This window comes from Chiloscyllium plagiosum, unplaced genomic scaffold (assembly GCF_037043375.1).
Source record: "Chiloscyllium plagiosum isolate Xiang-an unplaced genomic scaffold, Cpla_swu_hap1 HiC_scaffold_15, whole genome shotgun sequence".
Taxonomy (NCBI): domain Eukaryota; kingdom Metazoa; phylum Chordata; class Chondrichthyes; order Orectolobiformes; family Hemiscylliidae; genus Chiloscyllium; species Chiloscyllium plagiosum.
The window spans coordinates 12,028,785-12,043,124 of NW_028270153.1; the positions used below are offsets into that span (position 1 = coordinate 12,028,785).

The 14,340-nt window shown below is 44.1% G+C and overlaps 1 long non-coding RNA gene across 1 annotated transcript in view; it reads right to left on the reverse strand.

Moving 5' to 3' along the window:
- Window positions 1-323: 323 nt before the first annotated feature.
- The window catches only part of LOC148147610 (uncharacterized), a 32,132-nt gene continuing 18,115 nt past the window's right edge, over window positions 324-14,340 (reverse strand). Inside the window, exons 2-3 of the long non-coding RNA XR_015759463.1 lie at window positions 7,835-7,877; window positions 324-405 (exon numbers count right to left, since the gene is read on the reverse strand). This is a non-coding gene — a long non-coding RNA (uncharacterized LOC148147610). The remainder of the gene's footprint in view (window positions 406-7,834; window positions 7,878-14,340) is intronic.

The following is a 14,340-nucleotide window of genomic DNA, read 5'->3' on the forward strand; positions in this document are numbered from 1 at the left end:
TGCCATCATTAACCAACAGACCCATTCCCAACCCACCTTTCCCTGTCATTCTTAAATATCCTGTCCATCAAGATTCAGGTCTCAATCCATTAAACCCTGCAGCCATGTCTCTGCAATGGCTACCAGGTTGGTCTTATTCATTAATATTTACACTCTCAGCTCAAATGTTTTGCTTGAAATGCATTCAGCCACAGAACCTTTATTTTTATCTTTTTATTCTTTTTGGAAATTCTAGATATTCTTAAAACTTATCCAAAAAAACCCCTGGTGTGTCCTCTTGTGCACCATTTCAGCAGTACTGCAGCAGGAGAGTGTAACCTAGATTTTCATCCTTATTTCTCTGATGTGGGACTTGAACCTGGAACCTGCTGAGAGACACCACTGACACACATTTCTTCTTTAAGTCTGAAAGTTAAAAGATTTAGTTATTTTGCCATCAGCCGTGCACACCAGGCGCAACACGCTTATGAAGCTTCGCTCAGGGAAGCTTTTCAATTTTTAATGCGACTTATAACAGACGACATAAAAATCCATTAAAAGAAACAGAAAACATTGAGCAAGTCTCAGTGTGAATACATTTGGAGAAAGTTCAATAAAAGTGCAATAAAAGGCAAGGTGAATAATTTCCATTCCTATTGAGCCTGAAACGTTCCTGATGTTAGAACGTTCCCTGAAACAGGCTTAATTGAGAATCAAGGGTATGGCCACATATTTCCCAGAGAGACATTTAGGTGCAGGGGAAAGTCTTGATAGATGGGAGCATCCATCAATAGGCAACTATCTCAGAATGGTTGCTGAGTCAAGGATCATGACAAGGCTGGGATTGGCATGAAAGTGGCCTGGTGAGTTGTAATCTCATCGAATGGCAGTACAGACTTGAGGGGCCCAATGGTCTCATCTTGTTCCAAAAAATATCTATGTCTCTATGGTCACTGACAAACAGCTGGATCCATTTCTAGGTAAAAGCAAGGGCTGCAGATGCTGAAAACCAGATTCTAGATTAGAGTGGTGCTGGAAAAACACAGCAGTTCAGGCAACATCTGAGGAGCAGGAAAAATCGATGTTTCGGGCCTGCAGGGTGGAGAGATAAATGAGAGGAGGGTGGGGGCGGGGAATGGAGGTGATAGGTCAGAGAGGAGGGTGGAGTGGATGGGTGGAAAGGAAGTTAGGCAGGTAGGACAAGTCATGGGGACAGTGCTGAGCTGGAAGTTTGGAGCTGGGGTGAGGTGGGGGAAGGAGAGATGAAACTGGTGGAGTCCACATTGACGCCCTGGGATTGAAGTGTTCGGAGACGGAAGATGAGACGTTCTTCCTCCAGGCGTCGGGTGGTGAGGGAGCGGTGGTGAAGGAGGCCCAGGACCTCCATGTCGTCAGCTGAGTGGGAGGGGGAGTTGAAATGTTGGACCACAGGGCGGTGTGGTTGATTGGTGCGGGTGTCCCAGAGACGTTCCCTAAAGCGCTCTGCTCGGAGGCGTCCAGTCTCCCAATGTAGAGGAGACCGCACCGGGAGCAACGGATCCATTTCTAGTTAGGGCAGGGGTATCTCGGGGTATTTCTTGTCATCTCTACATAACATTAATAAAAGACAGAGTGGTCTTCTCATGCTGGTTTTAATCACGTTAAGTGGTTGGAATATTTTTCCAGCTTCTCCCTAATTACCTGTGTTTTTAATCGATTTTCTCAGCCTCCCAAGCAATTGCATGTCGAATTGGAGAGTGTCCATATTACAATGCACAAAGTGTGGTATCTATACAGAGCACAGGCTGAAATTGATCAGGTTCATTATTTCCTCTATCATCTTTGTGCCTCATACTTCATCTCACACAATGTTTCCTCCAAATTATCCCCTGAATCCAAGAGAGCTCCATGTGTTTGGAACTTCCTTCCAATAGCTCCATTTAAGGTAATATTTGGAGAGGATAGAGACTTGCAAAAGATACTTTGTTTTGAAGTTTGTTTCTAAAGTTTAAACTAAGTGTAGAAGTGGAATCAGGCTGTAGGTGTCAGTAGAGGCAAAGACCTGTGACCAAAGCCAAAGCACACAATGGAATTTATACGTTCACCTTGGTCTAAAACCAAAAAGTCTGGTTATAAGTATAGATATTTACATTATAAATAACAAGGAAGCTCAGTATATTTATTGAGCAACTCTGTAGATTAGAAAACTTTAGTGTGTCCCCATTTCAATAAGGTAAATTCCAAACAGCTCATTGAGAAGCGTTGAATCCTTACTGTGTGGAGGCAGGCTATTTGGCCCATCGAGTTTGCACTGACCCTCCAAAAAGCATCCCACCCAGACCCAACCCCTACTTGATAACCCTGCATTTTCCATGGCCAATCCAACTTAACCTGCACGTCTTTGAACTGTGGGAGGAAACCCACACAGACATGGGGAGAATGTGCAAACTCCATACAGACAGCTGCCCAAGCCTGGAATCGAACTCGGGTCCCTGGTGCTGTGAGGCAGCATAAATCAGCCCTGTCCATGCACGTTACTGTCGATTTGGAGGTGCCGGTGTTGGACTGGGGTGTACAAAGTTAAAAATCACACAAAACCAGGTTATAGTCCAACAGGTTTAATTGGAAGCACCAGATTTCAGAACGCTGCTCCTTCATCAGGTGGTTGTGGAGGACATAGTTGTAAGACTCAGAATTTATAGCAAAAGTTCATAGTGTGATGTAACTGAAATTCCTGCTTTCCTGCATTTCTGTAGAGTGAAACTAACATGGTCATTCTAACAGATGAGAGACTTAACAAACAATCAAGGTATTTTTCAATGTAAAATTTCAGTTACATCACGCTGTAAACTTTTGCTATAAATTCTGTGTCTTATAATTGTGCACTTCACAACCACCTGATGAAGGAGCAGTGCTCTGAAAGTTAGTGCTTCCAATTAAACCTGTTGGACTATAACCCGGTGTTTAGATTTTTTAACTTATTACTGTCGAGACTGTCATCAAAACTGTCTGACTTATCAAACTTCCTGAGCAAAGTGGTTAACCCCTTGTGGGAAGTTCAGTTATATTGCATCTTTTAATGTAAGAAGAGGCTTTCTGACCCTGAGTGAAACCCAGTACAGCAGTTTAACCTGAAGTGGACTTCACTGGTGCTGTCAGCATTTGTTTTTAACCCTTGCCCAGATGTGACCATCACTGTCTAGCCATTGCTAATTACCCAGAGGGCAGTTAGGAGTTAACCACATTACTCTGGGTCTAGTGTCACATGTAGAGGTAAAGTCAGCAGTATTCCTTCTGTAAAGAAGATGAGTGAATCAAATGGCTCCCCCACTCCATCATGTCATGGCCATCATTAGACTCAATTGCAGCCTATTAATTAAATTGAAATCCTGCCATCTACCATCGCCAGGTTTGAACCCAGGTTCACCAGAACATTGGCTGGGTCTGCAGATTAACACTTTAGGGATAATACCACAAGGTCATCACATCCCATAGTTTGCCTTGCGAAGGTAGTGGCAGTCAGTAGGATACCTGGTGTAGGGATCGAGCCATTTTTGATACAGTGTGACTGAAATTGTGCCTTGAAGGGGCGTTTAAAGAGGACAGTGTTCCCACCTGTCTTTTCCCCTGTCCGTTAAAGCGATAGAGGTCATAGATTGAAAACATGCTGTCAGAAAAGTTTTAGTGAGTTGCTGGAATGCACCTTCCATCAATGATGAACAAAGCAAATGTTTAAGGTGATGGTTTATGTATAAATCAAGCAGGTTGCTTATTCGTGGGAGATATTGAGCTTGTTGAGTGTCAGAATCATAGAATCTATACAGTCATAGAATTTACATTATTGATCCAATTCAATTGTTAATCAAAACTTGCTTCCAATCAACCTGGTCAGATATGTTATGATATACCTCCATGGCAGGTGGGACCAATGCAGAACCTCTGGCCCAGATATAGGTCACTACCACTATCCATATGACTTCCTCCAGTTTCTAGTCAACTGTAATCTCAGTGATGTTGATTGTGTTCGGATTCGGTGGTGGGAATGTTATGGGCTGTCAAGGAGAACTGGTGAAATTCTCTCCAGTTGGAAATGGTTACTGGCTGGTAATTTTGGGGAGTGAATGCTGTAAAGACATTTTATTTGCTTGGTTTTGGACTGTGGATTTTGTTTTTAAAAAGAATGGTACTGCTTTATATCAAGGAGAAGATGAATAGATGAATGTGATTTATTCCTATTTATTGGAGCATTTTCTGAGTTGTGTGCAATGTTGCATTTTCCAGGAATAGTGAGAACAAAAGCAGGCACCATGGTGCCATTGGGTTCTGAACGAAAGGACAATTGCTTGGCCTCAATGTTTGGATTGCCTCCTGACCAGTTGACCATAGGTTGTGTGCGGTCAGTGCAGCAGAGAACCACTAGCCTTCAAAGAGAAAACATCAAAAAGCTCTGTCTCTCTCTCTCTCTCGTGTTGACTCCAGTAACTAGCTGTCTTCCATTTACCTTTTTATGCAAATCACTGTCAAAAGAGGAGTAACTGCCTTTAGATTAGATTCCCTACAGTGTGGAAACAGGCCTTTTGGCCCAACCAGTCCACACCGACCCTCCAAAGAGCAACCCACCCAGACCTGTTTCCCCTCTGACTAATGCACCTAACACTACAGGTAATTTAGCATGGCCAATCCACCTGCCCTACACAAGCTTTGGATTGTGGGAGGGGACCAGAGCAGCCCCGCGCAGACACAGGGAGAATGTGCAAACTCCACACAGACAGTCACCCAAGGCTGGAATCGAACCTGGGACCCTGGTGCTGTGAGGCAGCAGTGCCAACCACTGAGCCACCGTGCCGCCCTTTAAAGGCAATTGAAAAATATATTCTCAGTTAGTGAGAGAATTAATGTGCAAACAAGCTCATCTGAAAAGAATTAAAAGGAATTAGAAGGAAGAGAAAGAAAGCAGCTTATTGAATCCTGCAGTCTAGAGCAGTGCCAATGGGATGAATTTCCATGATTGTTTTTCACCCCTTTTTCCACCTTTAATATCCATGTCTTGACTGTTTTTATCTGTGTGTGAAGGGGAGGTGATTGTGAGGAGAATTTAAAAAGAGTGGAATTTAAGTTGTAGAGTTTTACATTGGAAATTCTCATTCCAGCTTGCCATGTAGAGAGATTACCTGGTAATAGCAGCAGCAGTGTGTACTAACGACACGATATGCTGTAGAAATTCACCAAAGATTCTTAGAAGACACCTTCCAAATCCACAACCACTTCCATCTAAAAGGACAAGGATAGCAGATATATGGGAATTCTGTCACCCTCAACCCACCCACCCCCCCTTCTAAGCCACCCACCATCCTGACTTGGAAATATATCACTGTTCCTCCAGTGTCACTGGGTCAAAATCCTAGAATTGCCTCCCTGAGGGCATTGGGGTCTATCTGCAGCACATGGACTGCAGCAGTGTAAGAAGGCAGATCACCTCAACCTTTTCAAGGGCATCTAGGAACAAGCAAAAACATTGGCCCTGCCAGTGATGCGTATGCTCCACAACTGAATAAGAAGGGGAATTATGAATGATCAAAATATTAAGACTTCTCTTATGCTTGAATATATGGGTCCTATTTCTTTTCAGGCAGATTCTGTGTATAGCTAGTGGGTATGTAGAGTAATTTCATGGCCTAGATGGATTTTGTTTTGGAACCTGTCAATGTAAACCTTGAAAGAAGCTTCTGGAGGAACAGGATACGACAATGCCATGTCTTGATTTCTGTGTTTAACCGCGCAAGTACAGATAATTGAAGCTGCTGCCTGACTTTCACCATGATAGTGGTGAGTGTCGATGGCCACACTGATATTTCCACACAAAGGCTGGACCTGGGGAGAAGGACAATGTAAAATTTCATTTCAGCCGTGTTGGGGAGGCCAACATGGTGCCACTGTGCCAGTATGCCAGAACCCCAGGCCAATGTTCTGAGGACCTGGGCACAATGGCAGATAGTGATATTTGAATTCAATAAAATTCTGGGATTAAAAAGCCAATCTAATGGTGACCATGTAACCATCACTCTGTCTGAAAGACCCATGAGGGAAGGAAATCCACTATCCTTACCTAGAATAGCCTACACGTGACTTCAGAACCACAGCACTGTGGTTGACACTTAACTGCCCTCCAGACAATAAATGCTGGCCTAGCCAGAGACACTCACATCCCATGAGTAAGTAAAAGCAAATCTAATTGAATGGCAGAACAGGATTGAGAGGCTGAATGGCCTGCTGCTGTTCCAGTGTTCACTGGGGTGTTTGGAGTGAAGAGTGTGTGAATGTATGGATACTGGAGGATGAACAAATATTCCAAGAGATGTTTACTGTTACGCTGCCTGTTTGGAGCAAGTATATGAAGATATAAAAGAGGTGTGGTGTAAATATTGTCTTTATCACAAGAACTTTGCAAACTCTGAAGACTGTCTGAGTTGATGAATCATGTTTTTCTTCAGTGCTATTCCCTGAAATTGAACGTTCCCTCACTAATTAGGCAACATATTTTCGACTCGTTAATCAGAACTTTGCTTGTCCTCTAGTTTGAGATAACTGGGATAATTAGTCTGCAGGAGATTACATCGTCCTGTCTGCCCACTCCCCCAATTTCCTAATAATTTAGTTTTAAGTTAATCTAGGCTTCATAGGTATGAGGCTGGACACAGCATTGGCACTTTGTGCCCTGCAGCAGGAGATCATACGTTTAATTCCTGCTGCAGTGAGGGGAGTGCCTAATCATGGCTGTACACTACTGAGGGAGAGCTGCACTGTCAGCATTGCTGTCTTTCAGGGTGTGATGCTAATCTGAGGTCCCTTGTGTAGAGTGAAGGGACTTGTACCTTTGTTCTGGGAATAGCCAATGGCCATATGCAAAGGGAGTGATAGCAAAGTGATGTCAGATCACCTGTGACTTTGGGGCTCCAGATGAAATGTCCCTCTCTGAGCACCATCTGTGCAGAGCTATGGTTAATTCAGCCTGTCGCTGATGTCATGACTCCCTGGGGTAGCACGCTGGAAATCAAGCCCCTGTGGTGCCACCGCAAGAAATTACAGAGAGTTGTGAATACAGCCCAGTCCATCACACAAACAAGACTTGCTTCCAATGGCTCCATCTACACTTCCCACTGCCTTGGGAAAGCAGACTGTAATGCTGAACTTTTTTATTTCTATAATTAAGATCTTGTACCTAAGATGGCACCATGTGGCTACATTGTACACTTTTTACTGTACTCTTATATTTGAAAGATGTGACAATAGGAATCGAAATCTAAATCTAAAAACCTAACAATAAAAGACCCTTCCCATCTCAGTTTATACTCTCTTTCACCCTCTTCCATCAGACAGAAGATGCAAAAGTTTGACTTAAGAACAGCTTCTTTCCCGCTGTTATCAGACTTATGAAAGGACCTCTCCATATCAGAGTTGATCTTTCCCTGCACCTTCTCTGTAGCTGTAACACTTTATTCTGCTTTCTATTCTATTAACCTGATGTATTTATGTAAGGTATGATTTGTCTGGTTAGCATGCAAAACTGCATCTCTGCACAGCCACCTGATGAAGGAGCGGTGCTCCGAAAGCTAGTGCTTCCAAATAAACCTGTTGGACTATAACCTGGTGTTGTGTGATTTTTAACTTTTCATTTTTGTGCTTTTTGAAACTGTGGGCTGAAATTAGAACAAACTGTTAAAGACTAATGTTTTGTAAGGATTGCTACATGTATAGAAGCAAGTAGCCTGACTCCCATGGCAAGATTGTGTAAACAGTTGTTTGTACAAACAGCAATAGAAAGGTTGTCACAAAATTTAAAGATTTTAAAGTAATCAGACAAAATTCCTCAAGTTACCTGAATTCCAGACCCAGGTTTGTAGAAAACATGTCCCGGGTTTCTGTAGATAAATAAGAATTGTTATTTGTTACAAGCAATTTGACTCTAGCTACAGGCAGTTACAAATCATTGGCATGTGGCACAACAAATTAAAATTCCAATCTCCCTCTAAATATCCCCTCACACAGACAGGCATAGAATCCCTACAGTATAGGAGCAGGCCATTGGGTCTGCACCGACCCTCCAAAGAGTATCCCAGCCAGATCCATTTCCCTCTAACCTTATTCCCTGCTATTCTACACTCCCCATTACTAATCCACCTAGTCTATACATCCATGGGCACTATGGGCAACTTAGCACGGCCGATTCATCTAAGTATGGGAGGAATTCCACACAGATTGTCACCCAAGGGGGCAATCAAACCCGGGTTCCTGGTGCTGTGAGGCAGCAGTGCTAACCACTGAGCCACCGTGCTACACTGCAGGGCATAGATAAAATACAACAGATACAGAGAAAACCAAGAGGGAACAACATCCAGAGAGGGATTTCAGGGAACGTCAGAGGAATTCTGTTCCTGAAGCTTGCAACCCCCCTGGACTCACACACCATGTGACTGTTACAGCTGAAACAAACTAGAAAAACACCTGAACTGGGAGTACTGGCTACTCCCCTGCCATTATTAATCTAGACTCTTTAGCACCTCTGCCTTTACAACCTCTCTTCAAAAAAAAATCAAGGACAAAATATTTCTGTATTCTTTGTTCACAAGATCTGTTGAGTTGGTGCTTCCTGATCTGCCTTCCTTTTCTAAATACTGACATTGGTTTGCAAGAGGGCTGGGGTGTCTGGTTCTAATATTAAAAAAATCTGACTTATCACTTAAAAGTCATAGCTTACATCAACTGCTGAAGGAAAGATGAACTAGTTTTCTGCAAGCTTAAAGTGAGTTTCGACTGCAGAGAACAGAGAGACAGCTAATGTGCTGGTGCGGATCAAAACCCAAGGGGTTTTGATACCCAAGGGGGCAATCAAACCCGGGTTCCTGGTGCTGTGAGGTAGCAGTGCTAACCACTGAGCCACCGTGCTACACTGCAGGAAATAGACAGATAAAAAACAACAGATACAGAGAAAACCAGGAGGGAACAACATCCAGAGAGGGATTTCAGGGAACGTTAGCGGAATTCTGTTCTTAACTCTGTGTCTTAAGCTCTGTGTCTTAAAATTAAATCCTAGTCCCAGGCTGTTAAGTTCCCTAAGAACCAATCATATAGTTATTAGTAAGTGTTTTGGACCAGGCCAGACCCCTCAAAACATTTTAAGAAGGTAGTCTAAACCCTAACTATTTTTTATTTTAAAGGCAAATTTGAAGTAAGTGTTCTAGGTGTGATGCAACTGGTCAAACCACTCTGCTTTAAGCAAAACAGAATTTATTTAAACATGACAGTTGAAACACTAACAAAACAGAACAAAGATAATTTAACTATTGGAAAAAATAACCAACTTGATACATATCAATTACTAATTAACTGTTCCAATACAGTAACATACCGTAAACACACCCCTTAGCAAAAAGGTAAATTCAAACACAGATTCTTATAGGCAGGAGGGAACAACATCCAGAGAGGGATTTCAGGGAAAGTTAGTGGAATTCTTTTACTGAAGCTTGTAACCTCCCTGGACTCACACAACTTGTGACTGCTACAGCTAAAACAAACTAGAAAACACCTGAACTGGGAGTACTGGCTACTCCCCTGCCATTGTTAAACTAGACACTTCAGCACCTCTGCCTTTACAACCCCTCTTCAAAAAAAACCAAGGACAAAACAAGCCTTTTAAAGTGACAGCATTGTCACTCAGACAAAAGGCCTTTATCATTGATAACTGGTTACTCGTTAATAGACCAATTAACGTTTTGTTGCCAGCCAATTGCGATCTGAATAGAGAACCACACAGCTCCATTTCAACCGCAACCCTAATCTTCACTTGCTGCTTGTACAAATGGCTGTTTACACAACACTTGCCACAAGTGTCAGGTTATTTGTTTTTCAACACAGGCACCAATCCTTACAAAACATCGGGTCTGAAACCATTTTTTCCTCAGCCCACAATTTTCTTTTAAAAAATTGCACCATGTCTTTACATTGTTCATTCACAAGAACGTAAAAACAAATTCATAGCATTACACGACAGTTTGACTGCTGTTTTGCCAACAACATTTTTTTTAAAATTCAAGATTTTGATTGCTGTATTCCTACAGTGGCTCGACTTCAATAGCAGTAATTGTAGAAAGGCTCAGCAGGTCTGGCAGCATTTGTGGAGAGACATTCTGGGCTCAGTAAGCCTTCCTCAGAACTCACAGGACCCACTCAGGTTCCAGCTCTGGGACCCCTTGTAACCTTCAGTCAGGTGGCCCTCCTGCTTGTATTCCTGTGGGTCACTCTACAGTCTGCTGCCATATGTCCTGACGTCCTGCAGGTTTGGCACGCTTTGCGCTGCGCTGCATATGCAGGTAGCCTTGTCGCCCTCCCATCACGAAGCTGGAGGGCGGGTGGAGGGTGTAAACTGTCCTTGCGAAGGTGCTGGATAGCTGCTGCAGTCAGTGTGACTTAGAGACCCCACAGGACTGGAGAGTGTTCCAGGACTTTGACCCAGTGACAGTGATGGAACGGTGATGTATTTCCAAGTCGGGATGGTGAGTGACTCGGAGGGGAACCCGCGGCTGCTGGTGGTCCCATGTGCCTGCTGCCCTTGTCGTTCTGGGTGGTAGAGTTTGCAGGTTTGGTGAAAGTGAAAGCTGGCATTGTTCCAGACGAACATGGGCCGCTCTCTTGTTAAAGAGAGATGACTGGGGATGAATTTAACCTGTGGGCCACCACACCTCAGGTGAATGATGAGTTTGAGAAGGTGACCTGGACCAGTGTAAGAATTGAGCCCATACTATTAGTATCAGGCGACACTGGAGACCAACTGTTCAGTCAACTAGGCTGCCAGGTGCCGAAGGTCTGGAAGGTTTTGTCAAGGTCATTTCTGCAGTGCAGATTGTCGATGGTAATCCTGCTGCCATTGGCTGCCAGTGGGGGAGGCAGTGAATGCTGACAGTCATAGAGTCATAGAGATGTACAATACAGAAAAGACCCTTCGGTCAAACCTGTCCATGCCGACCAGCTATCCCAACCCAATCTATTCCCACCTGCCAGCACCCGGCCCATATCCCTCCAAACCCTTCCTATTCATATACCTATCCAAATGCCTCTTAAATGTTGCAATTGTACCAGCCTCCACCACTTCTTCTGGCAGCTCATTCCACACTCGTACCACCCTATGCGTGAAACCTTTGCCCCTTAGGTCTCTTTTATATCTTTCTCCTCTCACCCTATACCTATGCCCTTCGTTCTGGACTCCCTGACTCCAGGGAAAAGATTTTGCCTATTTACCCTATCCATGCCCCTCATAATTTTGTAAACCTCTATAAGGTCACCCCTCAGTCTCTGATGCTCCAGGGAAAACAGCCCCAGCCTGTTCAGCCTCTCCCTATAGCTCAAATCCTCCAACCCTGGCAACATCCTTGTAAATCTTTTCTGAATCCTTTCAGGTTTCTCAACATCTTTCCGATAGGAAGGAGACCAGAATTGCATGCAGTATTCCTACAGTGGCCTAACCAATATCCTGTAAAGCCGCAACATGATCTCCCAACTCCTGTACTCAATACTCTGACCAATAAAGGAAAGCATACCAAACACCTTCTTCACTATCCTATCTACCTGCGACTCCACTTTCAAGGAGCTATGAACCTGCACTCCAAGGTCTCTTTGTTCAGCGCCACACCCGAGGACCTTACTATTAAGTGTATAAGTCCTGCTAAGATTTGCTTTCCCAAAATGCAGCACCTCATATTTATCTGAATTAAACTCCATCTGTCACTTCTCAGCCCATTGGCCCATTTGGTCAAGATCCTGTTGTAATCTGAGGTAACCCTCTTCACTGTCCACTACAGGAGGAGGCATGGTGGCTGTGGCTGATGAGGGAAGTTAAGAAACATATAAAGTTAAAAGAGAAAAAGTATAACATAGCAAAGATAAGTGGGAAAATGGAGGACTGGGAAGCTTTTAAAGAACAACAGAGGATTACTAAGAAGGAAATACGCAGAGGAAAAATGAGGTACAAAGGTAAACTGGCCAAAAATATAAAGGAGGATAGTAAAAGTTTTTTTAGGCATGAGAAAGGCATAAAAATGGTTAAGACTAAAATTGGGCCCTTGAAGAAGAAACAGGGGAATATATTACGGGGAACAAAGAAATGGCAGAAGAATTGAATTGGTACTTCAGATCTGTGTTCACTGGGGAAGACACAAGCAATCTCCCTGAGGTAACAGTGGCTGAAGGACCTGAACTTAAGGGAATTTATATTTGCCAGGAATTGGTGTTGGAGAGACTGTTCGGTCTGAAGGTTGATAAGTCCCCAGGGCCTGATGGTCTACATCCCAGGGTACTGAAGGAGGTGGCTCGAGAAATCATGGATGCGTTGGTGATTATTTTCCAGAGTTCAATAGATTTGGGATCAGTTCCTGCGGATTGGAGGGTGGCTAATGTTGTACCACTTTTTAAGAAAGGTGGGAGAGAGAAAACAGGAAATTATAGACCAGTTAGTCTGACCTCAGTGGTGGAAAAGATGCTGGAGTCTATTATAAAGGATGAAATTACGACACATCTGGATAGTAGTAACAGGATAGGTCAGAGTCAGCATGGATTTATGAAGGGGAAATCATGCTTGACTAATCTTTTGGAATATTTTGAGGATGTAACTCTGAAGATGGACGAGGGAGATCCAGTAGATGTAGTGTACCTGGACTTTCAGAAAGCTTTTGATAAAGTCCCATACAGGAGGTTAGTCAGCAAAATTAGGGCGCATGGTAATGGGGGCAAAGTACTAACTTGGATTGAAAGTTGGTTGGCTGACAGGAAACAAAGAGTAGTGATAAACGCCTTCATTTTGGAATGGCAGGCATTGACCAGTGGGGTACCGCAGGGATCAGCACTGGGACCGCAGCTTTTTATAATATATGTTAATGATATAGAAGATGGTATTAGCAATAACATTAGCAAATTTGCTGATGATACTAAGCTGGGTGGCAGGGTGAAATGTGATGAGGATGTTAGGAGATTACAGGGTGACCTGGACAGGTTAGGTGAGTGGTCAGATGCATGGGAGATGCAGTTTAATGTGGATAAATGTATGATTATCCAAGAACAGGAAGGTAGATTACTACCTAAATGGAATCAATTTAGGTAAAGGGGCAGTACAGAGAGATCTGGGTGTTCTTGTACACCAGTCAATGAAGGCAAGCATGCAGGTACAGCAGGTAATGAAGAAGGATAATAGCATGCTGGCCTTCATAACAAGAGGGATTGAGTATAGAAGAAAAGAAGTTCTTCTGCAGCTGTACAGGGCCCTGGTGAGACCACACCTGGAATACTGCGTGCAGTTCTGGTCACTAAATTTGAGGAAAGACATTCTGGCTATTGAGGGAGTGCAGCGTGGGTTCACGAGGTCAATTCCTGGAATGGTGGGACAACCTTACACTGAAAGGCTGGAGCGACTGGGCTTGTATACCCTTGGGTTTAGAAGACTGAGAGGGGATCTGATTGAGACATATAAGATTATTAAAGGATTGGACACTCTGGAGGCAGGAAACATGTTTCTGCTGATGGGTGAGTGCCGAACCAGAGGACACAGCTTAAAAATATGGGATAGGCCATTTAGGACAGAGATGAGTAGAAACTTCTTCAGCGCTGAAAATGTGTTGCTGGAAAAGCGCAGCAGGTCAGGCAGCATCCAATGAGCAGGAGAAACGACGTTTCGGACATGAGCCCTTCTTCAGTAATGAGGAGAGTGTGCCAAGCTAAGATAAAAGTTAGGGAGGAGGGACTTGGGGGAGGGGCGTTTGAAATGCGATAGGTGGAAGGAGGTTAAAGTGAGGGTGATAAGGTGAGGGTGATAGGCTGGAGTGGGGGTGCGGGCGGATAGGTCAGGAAGAACATTGTAGGTTAGGAAGGTGGTGCTGAGTTCGGGGGTTGGGACTGAGACAAGGTGGGGGGAGGGGAAATGAGGAAACTGGAGAAATCTGAGTTCATCCCTTGTGTTTGGAGGGTTCCTAGGCGGAAGATGAGGCACTCTTCCTCCAGCGATCGTGTTGCTATGGTCTGGCGATGGAGGAGTCCAAGGACCTGCATGTCCTTGGTGGAGTGGGAGGGGGAGTTGAAGTGTTGAGCCACGGGGTGGTTGGGTTGGTTGGTCCAGGTGTCCCAGAGGTGTTCTCTGAAACGTTCTGCAAGTAGGCGGCCTGTCTCCCCAATATAGAGGAGGCCACATCGGGTGCAGCAGATGCAGTACATGATGTGTGTGGAGGTGCAGGTGAATTTGTGGCGGATATGGAAGGATCCCCTGGGGCCTTGGAGGGAGTAAGGGGGGAGGTGTGGGCACAAGTTTTGCATTTCTTGCGGTTGCAGGGGAAGTGGCCGGGAGTG